Raw genomic sequence first — 12,906 nt, forward strand, 5'->3', positions numbered from 1 at the left:
AATCCAAATCCCCAACAGAGCTCAAAACAGACCAATCAATAACATTAATACAATGAGAGTTTCTGTTAAGCAAATCTACCGTAGATTCCGGACTACAGAGCGCACCTGATTAAAAGCCGCTGGCTCTAATTTTAGAAATAAAATCAATTTTTTACTTGTAAAGGCCGCACCGGATTTTCGGCCGCAGGTGTCCCACGTTGTAATATGAGATATTTACATAGAAAGATATTACACGTGAGGATTTTTTAACTTTTAATTAAATCCATATGGTAACAAAAACAAATACATATTGCAAATGCTTTTTTTCGAACCGTGCCCGTAACGCGGCTACTTTTAAATATACGTTGCGTATACTTCTTTACTGAACAACATTCCAATATCTCCTAACGACTGGTAAAAAATATATATACTGCAGCCTACCAGGAAAAGTTATTGATCGCCTTTAACTTAAAAGCAGCATTTTGGCTCCGCGGCTCCGCCGCTCGCCCCCCGCCTTCCCGTTTATCGCAAACCGGTATATTTCCCACAAGACGCGGCGAAACCGGGTGTGACGTCATAGCATCCCGCGATGTAGTACAGAAAACAAATATAGTTAAAACTCTTCTAACTTTAACTAGAAAATGAATTACTAAGCTAAAATATTATAAACTAAATAACTGCCATAAAGGCAGCACAATGCTTTTCTTCGAGTGTTTTCCATGTTGATGAGGGTGAGTACAAATGACTGATTTACAATAATTTAATTGTGAAAGTGCGCTTGATTTATCGTACAATTTCATTGGACCTCTGTGAACTACTCATCAATTTTATTGGTCTACTGTTACGAGGCAAAATGTTTTCGGCGGCATGAAAAAAAATAATGTATTAGCCGCTCCGTTTTAAAGGCCGCAGAGTTCAAAGCTGTTCAAAATGTGGGAAAAAAGTAGCGGCTTAAAATCTGGAATCTACGGTACCTCTACATTGTACCATTAATATTTGTTCCTTGTTGAAAAATCAGTTTGGAAAGGTCACCCATTTATACCATGGAAAGGAGTAGCAAACTTTAAACGACATACTTGTTGAATATTCATGAAGAAAATAGTCAAATATAACATAACAATGTGTGTTCTTAAAGTGATACAACACACATTTTACTCAGATGCAGTGTTCGCTTTTAACTTTGCATTACATTTGTCCGCATGATTCCAAACATTGCCCATTTGGCAATTATAGTATTTTTGTACAACATGGGCAATTTTACCTCTTTGTGTATCAAGTTAATTAATGAAAGGCAAGCTTGCCAAACCACTGATAACAGGCTGTACTATCCAAAAACTTTGTCACTTGCTACAGTGGGGAAGAAAGAGTGGCAAAGAGGTAAGCAAAATGCTTGTGGAAAGAAGAACCTAGCAAACAGAAAAGCAATCTACTGTGGTGACGAAGAAACGCGGTCACTGCCTCACACTTCCAGTGACCTAGGCTCAATCCTAATCTCCTCTGCTGTTTGTGTGGTGATTCTTTGTTCTCCCTGTGGCCATGTGGGCTTACCTTGAGTGCTTTGGTTTCCTCATATATGTAAAGGATGCATGGATTCACAGTTTAGTAGACCACTGTAAACTGTGCCTTGTGTAAATAGCTGGTGAGAATGTGAGGCGAAGAGGCTACAGAGAATATCAGTGGAGAATCCGAATGCTCTATGAACTGAATGGTAGAATGGTATCAATGGGCTGATAATAGAAAATCCAATTTTTAACACAATAAAAGAAACACTCTGCATAGAACAACATCTATGGGTACAAATAAACTGCCAATATTTTGGTTCAAAACCCTGGATCAAGATACCCGATTCCAGCAACCAGCATTAATATTCCTCCATTGCAGCTTCTTGCATCTCCTGAACATGGTAAATACTTTTGCATTTACAGTCTCTGTATTTAAACATACAAACTATAGTTCAGATCAAAACATCATGTTGTCTATGGAGTATGTATGAAAACACCATTATAAAAATGTATGAGTCTTCAAGCTTTGACATTTTGCCTTGTGATTTAATAGTGGCGTGAATCAAAGCTGAAGTCTCAGGAAATAATTCTCAAAGTGTACAGTCGTTTTCTGTCTGTCTCAAGTTTTAAGAATATTACCTCAGTGAAGCAAGGAGTCGCCAGTAGTATGAGCAATACATTTTCTTCAGCCAGGTATTTATGAATGCCTTCAAAGCTCCTTTACCAGTGTGCAAAGAATGCAGGTGGGTTTTCTTTGCTTCCATGTCGTTTGCTTTCATATTCAAATTATAACTTCCTTAACAAAGCACAGGTAAGATCAATTCCATTAGATTCATGCTGGCTCCCACAGTGAAAACTCACCCATCTCATCTGCTCCTTCCTATTTCCCTGTACACCTGCAAGTCTTTTTATTACCTCACAATCAGTTTCCTTTTTGGTCCTTCTTTTGACGCCTGACTACACCAAAGGGTACTTTATCATACCAGCCTATGGGAAAGAAAGTGGGTCAGCCACAGAGAGAATGCACAAACTCACACCCAAGATACCCAAGGTATCAGCATGATACCAGGAAGTGTGCAGCAATATCACTAGCCATTGTGATTCCAAGTAGGTGCCATTGAATGCAGGAAATTTGCAACACTTAGGTGATGATAACTCTTATGAAATGCCCAGCAGCATTTCACTATCTGCAAACCTAATGTTCAACTTTATCACAGTAAGTTAGTGTGGGCATCCTTCCACTTCCTTTACAACATCAAAAGCATGGGAACCCACACAGAAAAGAGGGAAGTGATGCAGAGACCAAAGCTAGAGTTAGTGAAGAAAAAAGTAAGAGTAGAGTGCATAGAAGTAAAAAGCAAAAATTACATAGGTCACTAGATTCTAAAAGGACAATGAGTACAAGGGCACTTTATCTAAGTGCCCGTAGTATGACAAACAAGGTTAGTGAACTTGTGCCACAGATCAGTTCCAAGGCATATGATTTAGTGGCCATTACAGAAACCAGGCTGCAAGGTGGAGATGACAGGGAATTAAATATGCAAGTGTATCAGGTAATACGGAAAGATAGGCAGGAAGGCAAAGGAGGTGGGGTGGCACATTTGATTAAAGATGAGATCAGGGCGATTGTGAGGGATGATAATAGATCTACAGAGCAGAATGGTGAGTCTATCTGGGTAGAGATTAAGAATAGTAAAGGGAAAAAAAATCACTGGTGGGCATTGTTTATAGGCCACTTAATAAAAATATTGCAGTGGCGAAGGCAATTAACCAAGAAACTACTGAGGCTTGTAAGAACAGAACAGCAGTTGTCATGGGGGATTTTAACTTCCACATAGATTGGGTGAATCAGGTTGAACAAGGAAATCTTGAGGAGGACTCCACAGAATGCATCCGTGATGGCTTTCTTGAGCAGCGTGTTAGTGAACCAACAAGGGAAAATACTATCTTAGATCTAGTCCTGCGCAATGAGACAGGTAAGATTAACAATCTTGTAGTCGGGGATCCTCTTGGGAAGAGTGATCATAGTATGATTGAATTTTGCATACAGACGGAGGATGAAATAGTTACATCTAAAACTAGTGTATTATGCTTGAACAAGGGGGACTACAGCAGGATAAAGGAGGAGTTGGCTAATGTGGATTGGGAGCACAGGCTATTTATTAGGACAGTTGAGGAATAGTGGAATACTTTCAAAGAGAACTTTCACAGTGCTCAACAAAAGTACATTCCAGTCAAAAGTAAGGACAGTAAGTGTGGGGAGAGCCAGCCTGGATAACTAAGGAAATAAAAGATAGTATCAAATTAAAAGCTCGTATACAGAGTCGCAAAGAGTCGTGGAAGACTGGAGAACTGGGAAAACTTTAAAAAGCAACAGAGAACAACTAAACAAGAAATAAGGAAAGGGAAGATAGAGTATGAAAGTAAATTAGCACAAAATATAAAAACAGATAGCAAACGTTTTTATAAATATATAAAGCAGAAGAGGGTGGCTAAAGTCAACGTAGGTCCCTTGGAAGACGAGAAGGGGAAATTGATATTGGGTAATAAGGAAATGGCTGAGGCATTGAATGACTATTTTGTGTCGGTCTTCATGGTGGAGGACACGTCTAATATGCCAAAGAAGGATGTTATGGACAAAATGGGAGGTGAAGACCTTGATAAAATCACTGTCACTAAAGAGATAGTGATGAGAAAACTAGTGGGCCTGAAGGTAGACAAGTCCCCTGGTCCTGATGGGATGCATCCCAGGGTGCTAAAGGAATTGGCGGAAGTTATAATAGACACATTGGTAATCATTTATCAAAACTCTCTAGACTCTGGGCAGGTCCCAGTGGACTGGAAGACAGCAAATATCATGGCACTTTTTAAAAAAAGATGTAGGCAAAAGACGGGCAACTATAGGCCAGTTAGCTTAAAGTCTGTAGTCGGGAAAATGCTTGAAGCTGTCATTAAGGTAGAAATAGGGAAACATTTAGAAAGGAGTGGTTCCATTCGACAGATGCAACATGGATTCAGAAGGGGCAGGTCCTGTTTGACAAATTTACTGGAGTTCTTTGAGGACATAATGAGTACAGTGGATAGAGGGGAACAAGTAGATGTTGTATACTTGGATTTCCAGAAGGCGTTCAATAAGGTGCCGCACAAGAGACTTATAAATAAGATACAGATGCATGGAGTTGGAGGAAGTGTATTGGTTAACCAATAGAAGGCAAAGAGTTGGTATAAATGGGTGTTTCTCCGGTTGGCAGTCAGTGGTGAGTGGGGTGCCGCAGGGGTCGGTGCTGGGCCCACAGCTGTTTACCATTTACATTGATGATTTGGAAGAGGGGATTGAGTGTAGCGTAGCAAAATTTGCTGATGACACTAAACTGAGTGGAAAAGCAAATTGTATAGAGGATGTGGAGAGTCTGCAGAGGGATATAGATGGGTTAAGTGAGTGGGCCAAGGTCTGGCAGATGGAATACAATGTTGGTGGTGGTTTCCAGTGATGTCATCATCGAGAATGGAAGCTTAAGTCACTAACTCCTCCATAAAAACGTGTATTAAGCCCTGTTAACCCATCAAATATAGTATTTTTCGGAAAATATTTGAACTGAAAAGAGGTGCAAGAATGGGGAAAAGGAATGGAAATTAAAAAAGCGACACTGTGGAGCCTGCGGCCGAGAGGAGTGTAGCGAGCGGCTCTCCTACTCGACCGCGTGCTAGCGAGGCGGCCGCTGGGCCTCGTTCAGGCGAAGCAGCAATTATGATCGAAATCCTGAAAGAGATAAGGGAGTTCTGGAAAGAAATAGAGCAGCAGCTCCATGATATTAAGTCAGAGCTCGCCAGCGTCAATCAAAAAATAGCGGTGGCAGAGACTCAAATTGAGAAAGTGGAAGATCACGTTCAAAACGTGGAACAGATACTGAGTAAGACAATAAAAATATTAAATCACCAAGAAGGTAAACTGCTTGACCTGGAGGGAAGATCACGGTGGAAAAGTATCAGAATCTACAACGTTCCCAAAGGAGTGGAAGGCTCGTCTATGATGGAGTTTGTCGGAAAGTTACTGCGGGTCACGCTGGATCTTCCCCGGCTATGAAGCTGGAAGTCAAAAGAGCCCATCATGCGCTTGTCCCAAAACCTACCCCGGATGGAAAGCCACACTGAAGAATAATTAAATAATTAAGAATAATCCTTCGGTACAGCACCAAGACGGAGATTCTACAAAGGGCCTGGGGTAAGAAGAGAGTGTTTTTAGACGATAAATTAATATATTTCAACCAAGATTACCCCCCTGCAGAAACGCAAAGAATACTCTAAAGTAAAGCGAGTACTAAAGGAAAAAAAGATTAGATTTCAAACTCCGTACCCTGCTAAACTTCGAGTGTTTTATGACGATGAGACATGGTTGTACCAGACACTGGAAGAGGCGACTACAGACATGAAGGCCAGAGGGTTGCCCATCAGCATGACCAAAACGAGGGAAAGCTTGGCTGAGGAATTATCCCACTCCGCTTGGGAAATAGTGTGAGAATTGAGAAGGCAGGAGATTGGAGGAGGCCAAGAGAAATATATCAGGAAGAGACCAGGAGTTTCCCAAAGACAGTCTTCACCCCCTTCAGAAGAACCATAAGGTTTGGCTAACTTTAAAAATGTTGAGAAGCTAAACAGAAGCAAAAGTAGATGGTGATATACCTGTCTTGAGAAATACTTATTATAATGTGGATTTTATATTACTTAGTTGTTATTCTTTATTCACTCACTTACTCCTTTTTCCCCATCAAAATGAGAATATATATATGTGTATGTATGTAATATGTGTGTGTGTATATATATGTTTGTGTGTGTGTGTATATATATGTATATATAGGAGGGGTACACAGGGAAATATTTTCTGTGTAATGGATTTGTTCACCGACTTTTATGAATACTGTAATGGGGGCCCTCAACTCACAAGTAGGAGGGGTTATCCCCCACAGCCAGACATTTCCTCTAGCTCAATGCAGGGTCATTTACTAGAGACCTCAGCCTTGGAATCACACATTCATTGCCATTTTTGTTATTATTTACGTTTCTTAGTTCTTATTTGTTCAGGGAGTGGATCGATTAGGTTTTATTCTAATTTCAATGAAACATTGACAGATAAATACAGATGGCTAAGGACAAGGTAAAATTCATTTCTTTTAATGTCAATGGGCTATTAAATCCAATCAAACGTAAGAGAATTTTATCCAAAATGAAAAAAGAACAAGCCCATGTAGTATATTTACAGGAAACTCATTTAAGTGATAATGAGCATAAAAAACTAAAGAGAATGGGCTTCACTAATCTATTTTTCTCCTCATATAAATCAGGACATAGGAGAGAAGTTGCTATTCTTATCACAAGTAAGCTAAATTTTGAAAAAGTATTCGAAATGGGAGATAAAGAGGGCAGATATATTCTGGTAAGGGGGAATATAGATGGAAATTCAGTTACTCTATTGAATATATACGCATCCCCGGGAAGTGATATTGGTTTCTTTCAGAAAATTACTGATATTATGGTAACAGAAGCAGAAGGTCTCCTGATCTGTGGGGGAGACTTAAATTTACAATTACAACCAGACTTAGACTCTTCCAATAGAAAAACCTATGAAACAAAATCTTTACATAAGAAAGTTAATACACTTTTTGATGATGTTGGTTTAATTGATATATGGAGGGACCTTTTCCCTGACAGAAGGGATTACACTCATTATTCTGCTCCCCATTCTGTATATACAAGAATAGACTATTTCATAACATTTGGAAAAGACAAAGACAAAATAAACACCTGTGGAATTGGGACAATAGAAGTAAGTGACCATGAACCTATATATTTATCTGTTGATTTTGACCTACAACCAAAGAATACTATTTGGAAACTAAATTCAAGTCTACTCAATGATCCATACTTTAAGGAACAAATTAAAAAAGAAATTGGTCTCTACTTAGAATTTAATGATAATGGAGAGGTTTCACCTCTCATTTTATGGGATACTCTGAAGGCGGTCTTAAGAGGGAAAATTATAGCGATATCTTCATATAAGAAAAAAAAAGGAATAAAACATTAGAGGAATTACAAAATAGGCTGAAGGAACTAGAGAAAAACACAAATTGAATTTGGCACAGGATACATTAGGAGAAATTAAAAGAATTAGGAATGAAATAAATAGTTTGGCTACGCAAGAAATCAGGAAAAACTTAATGTTTCTGAAACAGAGACATTATGAAAGTGGATCGAAATCTATGAAAATACTAGCGTGGAAACTGGAAAAAAAAGATAGCAGAAAATACAATTCATAGAATTAGGGACCCAAGAACGAAAATGATAAAAAATAAGTTAAGTGAAATTCAAGAAGCTTTTGAAGTGTTTTACAAAACTCTATATTCCAAAGTTCCAGGGGGAAGCATAACCCAGATTGACACCTTCTTGAATTCTCTAGAGGTACCCACTTTAAGCAAAGAACAAAATAGAATGATGACTGCTGACATAACTGAAGTTGAATTAAAAGCTGCAATTAGTAGGCTTAAATTAAGCAAGTCTTAAGAACATAAGAACATAAGAGATAGGAGCAGGAGTAGGCCAATCGGCCCTTCAAGCCTGTTCCGCCATTCAACAAGATCATGGCTGATCCAATCTTAACTCTAGTTTTCACCGAATCCCACAAGGCAACAGTGCCAACCAACAGGGCACCATGCCGCCCATTTTATTTTATTATTCATCCCGCCAAAACCCATGTGATCACCCGGGGAAAAAACCGAGTTGCCAATTGAGGAGAAAAAATCTGGAAAATTCCTCTCCGACCCATCCAGGCTATCGAAAACTGGTCCAGGAGATCACATGGCTGATCTAAACCTAGCCTCATGTCCACTTACCTGCTCACTCACCGTATCCCCTAATGCCATTTTTATCCAGGAAAATGTCTATCTCCGTTTTGAATTTATTGAGTGTAGTAGCTTCCACAGCTCTCTGGGGCAGTAAATTCCACAGCCCCACTACCCTCTGAGTGAAGAAATTTCTCTGCATCTCAGTCCTGGAACGGCATCCCCTTATTTTAAAATTATGCTCCCTAGTCCTAGTTTCACCCATCATTGGGAACATTCTCCCCGCATCCACCCGATCAAGCCCCTTCACAATCTTATATGTTTCAATAAGATCGCCTCTCATTCTTCGGAACTCCAATGAGTAGAGTCCCAATGTACTCAACCTCTCATCATACATCAACCCACCCATCAAGTCACCATGATCAGATGGGTATACGACAGAGCGGTACAAAGAATTTAAAAATGAGTTAATTCCTGTTTTACTCCCCACACTGAACTGGGCTCTAAAAAAGGCACAAATGCCACCCAGTTGGAAGGAAGTGATAATCTCAGTTATACCGAAAGAAGGCAAGGATAAAGTGGAATGCGGGTCATTTTAGACCAATATCCGTTCTTAATGTAGATTATAGATTATTTACCTCCATCATGGCCAAACAATTAGAGGAGTTTCTACCCATACTGATACATAACGATCAGACAGGTTTTATGTGACAATATCAGACACAAGACAATATACGAAGGACACTTCACATTATGGATCATATGCAAAAAAAAATCGAAGCAATAGTGATAAGCGTGGACGCTGAAAAAGCATTTGATTCGGTTAATTGGTATTTTCTTTACAGAGCTTTACATAGATTTGGTTTCCAAGACACAATTATTAAAACTTTATAGACACTCTATGACAATCCGACTGCTAGGATTAAAATCAATGGATATTTATCAAATAGTCTTACCCTAGAAAGGGGCAGGAGACAGGGTTGTGCATGGTCACCACTACTCCGCATTATATCTGGAGCCATTAGCTGAATACATCAGACAAAATGAAGATATCAGGGGAATTACTATTAAAGGAGCATAAATTGGCTTGTTATGTGGATGACATTTTGATCTATCTAGGGCAACCAACATCATTTCTCCAACTCATTTCATTTTGGATAGCAAACACCAACAAACTCAAGGGAGTTATCAACCATTTGGATGTGGACTCCACAAATGGAGATCTAACCTACTGATCCACCATTGCCCCAGTTATGCAGATTTTAAGATTGACTGTCCTCAAACAGCCATAGATTTTTATGTTAATGCTAAAATATTTCTCATTATTAAAGGAGACCAGTGTTCTTTTTACACATTTCCCTAACCTACCATTGCATCCACAGAAATAACAAGGTACTGAGGTAATATGTTTAAAAAGATATGTTTCCAAAGGAGATTATAGTCAATGTCAATTAGTAACTCAATTTCGATGGCCAATAAATGGGATAAAATATTTAGGTATAAGAGTCGATAATGATGTAAAGAATTTATATAAACAAAACTATTTGCCATTATTTTTTAAAAAAAGATCTTGATAAATGGATGATGTTACCAATAACATTAATAGGTAGAGTTAATACTGTAAAAATGAATATATTTCCTAGATTGCAATATTTATTCCAAACTTTACCAATACAACTGCCTCAGAAGTTTTTTCAAGAATTGAATACATATGTGAGGAAGTTTCTTTGGAAAGGAAAGATGTCAAGAATATCATTGGAAAAATTGACATGTAAATTTGAATTAGGAGGGTTACAACTTTCAAATTTTAAGAGTTATTATAAAGCAAATCAAGTTAGATTTATTGCATCTTTTTTTGATGAAGAAAAACCGACATGGATTAGAATAGAACTAGATAAGATAGGAGAAAATATACCAGAAGATTTTATATATAAATGGGAATCCAAATGGATACGGGAAAAGAAAGAATCTCTTATATTAAGACATTTGATTGATTTATGGAATAAGGTAAATATGGACGATGAGATAAAGAAATTTTTCTTAGCAAGAAGAACCTTAATTCAAAATAGGCTTATTCCTTTTACAATGGATAATAAACTTTTACATAACTGGTTTCAAAAGGGGATTAAATATATAGGTGACTGTTTTGAAGGAGGTGTATTGACTATTTCATCGTCAATGTTACATGAAGACAATGCTTGCAGGATGTAAAAGTGAAGAGAGGAGCAGATACGGGAAGTGATCATCACCTTATTGTAGCAGTGATGAAGCACTGGGACCAGAACACATGTACAAAGATGTTCTGATGTTGAAAAGCAAAAAAACACCAGTGTGAGATCTGCCTTCACCATTCATCTTAAGAATTGATTCCAGGCTTTCCAAGACATTGTCAAGGATGTGTCAGTAGATTGGATCCACACATAGGGAAACAGATTGATTCTCTGGGATACACAGCTGGAAGGAAGAACAAAGAATGGATATGGCAGAAAACATGGGCAGCCTGATCGGAAAAATGGAAAATTAAGAAGAAAGTATTAGGTGCAAAGTCAACACAAGTTAAGGAAAAACTTCACCTAGCATAAAAGGATCTAGTGCTTTCCCGGTGCATTTGATGAATAAACTCTTCTCAGACTTCCAACCAAGTATGGGTATCAATTATAACCAATGTTTCAATGATAAACATTGCCATCTTCATCAGGGATGATGGCCTGATGAAGATGGCAGACTTTGTCATTGAAACGTCAGTTATAATCGGTACCTGTACCCAGTTGGAAGCCTGAGAAGAGTTTATTTGTTCATCTTGCATATACTGAAGCTAACAAGAAAGTGAAGAGATTTGTAAGAAAGGATTAGAGAGTCTACATGGAAGACCTTGCAGAGGAACCCAAAGCAGCAACCAATTAAGGTGAGCAGGGAAATATGTACAAGATTTCAAAATTGGTATGTGGAAAGTTCCAGGCCTGATCCAGTGGTCCTGTGTGAGACAAGTATGGTCTACCTTGGGCATCTGAGAAAAAGGAAGAAGCACGTTGATCAGAGTATTTCAGAGAATTACTAAATAGACCATCACCAAATGAAGAACCTGACATACAAGAGACAGCAGAGGACCTCAACAACAACACTGATCCACCAAAGAAAGAAGAGATTGCTGCTGTGATTAAATCATTAAGGAACAGCGATTTGAACATTACAATTTGAATGCCAAACTGTTCAAAGCTGAACCAAAAGTTGCAGCAGGCATCCTCCAATCACTGTTAATTATAGTCTGAAAACAGGGACGAGTACTCAAGAACTAGACAAAGGAAGTTATTGTTAGGATCTGCAAGAAAGGAACGCTAAGTGATTGCAACAACTGGCATGACATCACACCTCTGTCAGCGCCCAGCACGTTTCTCACCAAAGTCATTGTCCAATGGATTACAGATGCTGTCGATGTGTGCTTGAGGAAAGAGCAAACTGGCTTCAGGAGAAATAAAGGCTGTGTCAACCAGATCTTCACACTGCGTAACATCGTGGTGCAGTACATAGAGTGGCATAGACAACTGTATCTGCATTTCATGGACTTTGAAAAGGATTTTGATAGCATCCACACGGAGAGCCTCTGGCAAATTCTTACATCATACAGGATCACTTCCAAAACTGTCCACCTTATCCAGAGTTTCTATGCTAATTTCACATGCACAGTTGGGAACTGCAGTTTGAGCTTTGAAGTCAAGACAGGAGTCAGGCAAAGCTGTGTGCTGTCAGTAATATTATTTAATCTAGTGATTGGCTCAGGTCTGAGGAAAGCAGTGGAAGGTAAGTAGAGAGGCATCAGTTGGACTCTATTCTCTGCCTTAGAAGATCTTGACTTTGCCGATGACCTTGCAATATTATCGCATACAAACATACATATCAGCACATGCAAGATAAACCACAGCACCTGTGTACATTTGGTGAACAGGTTGGATTCAGAGTTAGCCAGCAAAAGACTGAGACCGTGACTCTCAATATAGAGCCTCCTCCCCCTGTCAAGGCATATGGCATCGACTTACCATGCACCAGCAGATTCAGCTGCCTGGACGGTGTCATTCAGCAGGATGGTGGGATCAAGGACAACATCCAGTACAAAGCTAGAAATATCTTCAGATCAATGAGTAACATATGAGGATCAACCGAGTACAGTATCCGCAGCAAGGTGGAACCGTGCCAGAGCTGTGTTCTGTCCTCTCTCTTGTACAAGCTAGAACACTGGTGCATGACAGAGAATGGCCTTGCCAAAATGTCATCATTCTACACCATGAGCCTTCAAAAGATCTTCCATATTTTCTGGCCAAGAAAGATCTCCAACATGCCCTACTCCTTCAGTGCCATCAAGAGGACATGGCCACAATCATCATAAGGAAACATTGGAGATGGATTGGGCATGCAATGAAAATGGATGACAGCACTTCTTTGGACCTCTGAAGGGTGGAGGAAATGTGGGAGACCAAGGTCAACTTGATGCCATAGCATAGAAGCAGACATAAGGGCTTTGAAACAGACATGGGGCACAATAGAGAAGATGTCCAAAGACCTTTGCACAATGGTTGAACACCCAGTTGGTGCGGTCT

The sequence above is a fragment of the Hemitrygon akajei genome, chromosome 15 (assembly GCF_048418815.1).
Source record: "Hemitrygon akajei chromosome 15, sHemAka1.3, whole genome shotgun sequence".
In the NCBI taxonomy this organism is placed as follows: domain Eukaryota; kingdom Metazoa; phylum Chordata; class Chondrichthyes; order Myliobatiformes; family Dasyatidae; genus Hemitrygon; species Hemitrygon akajei.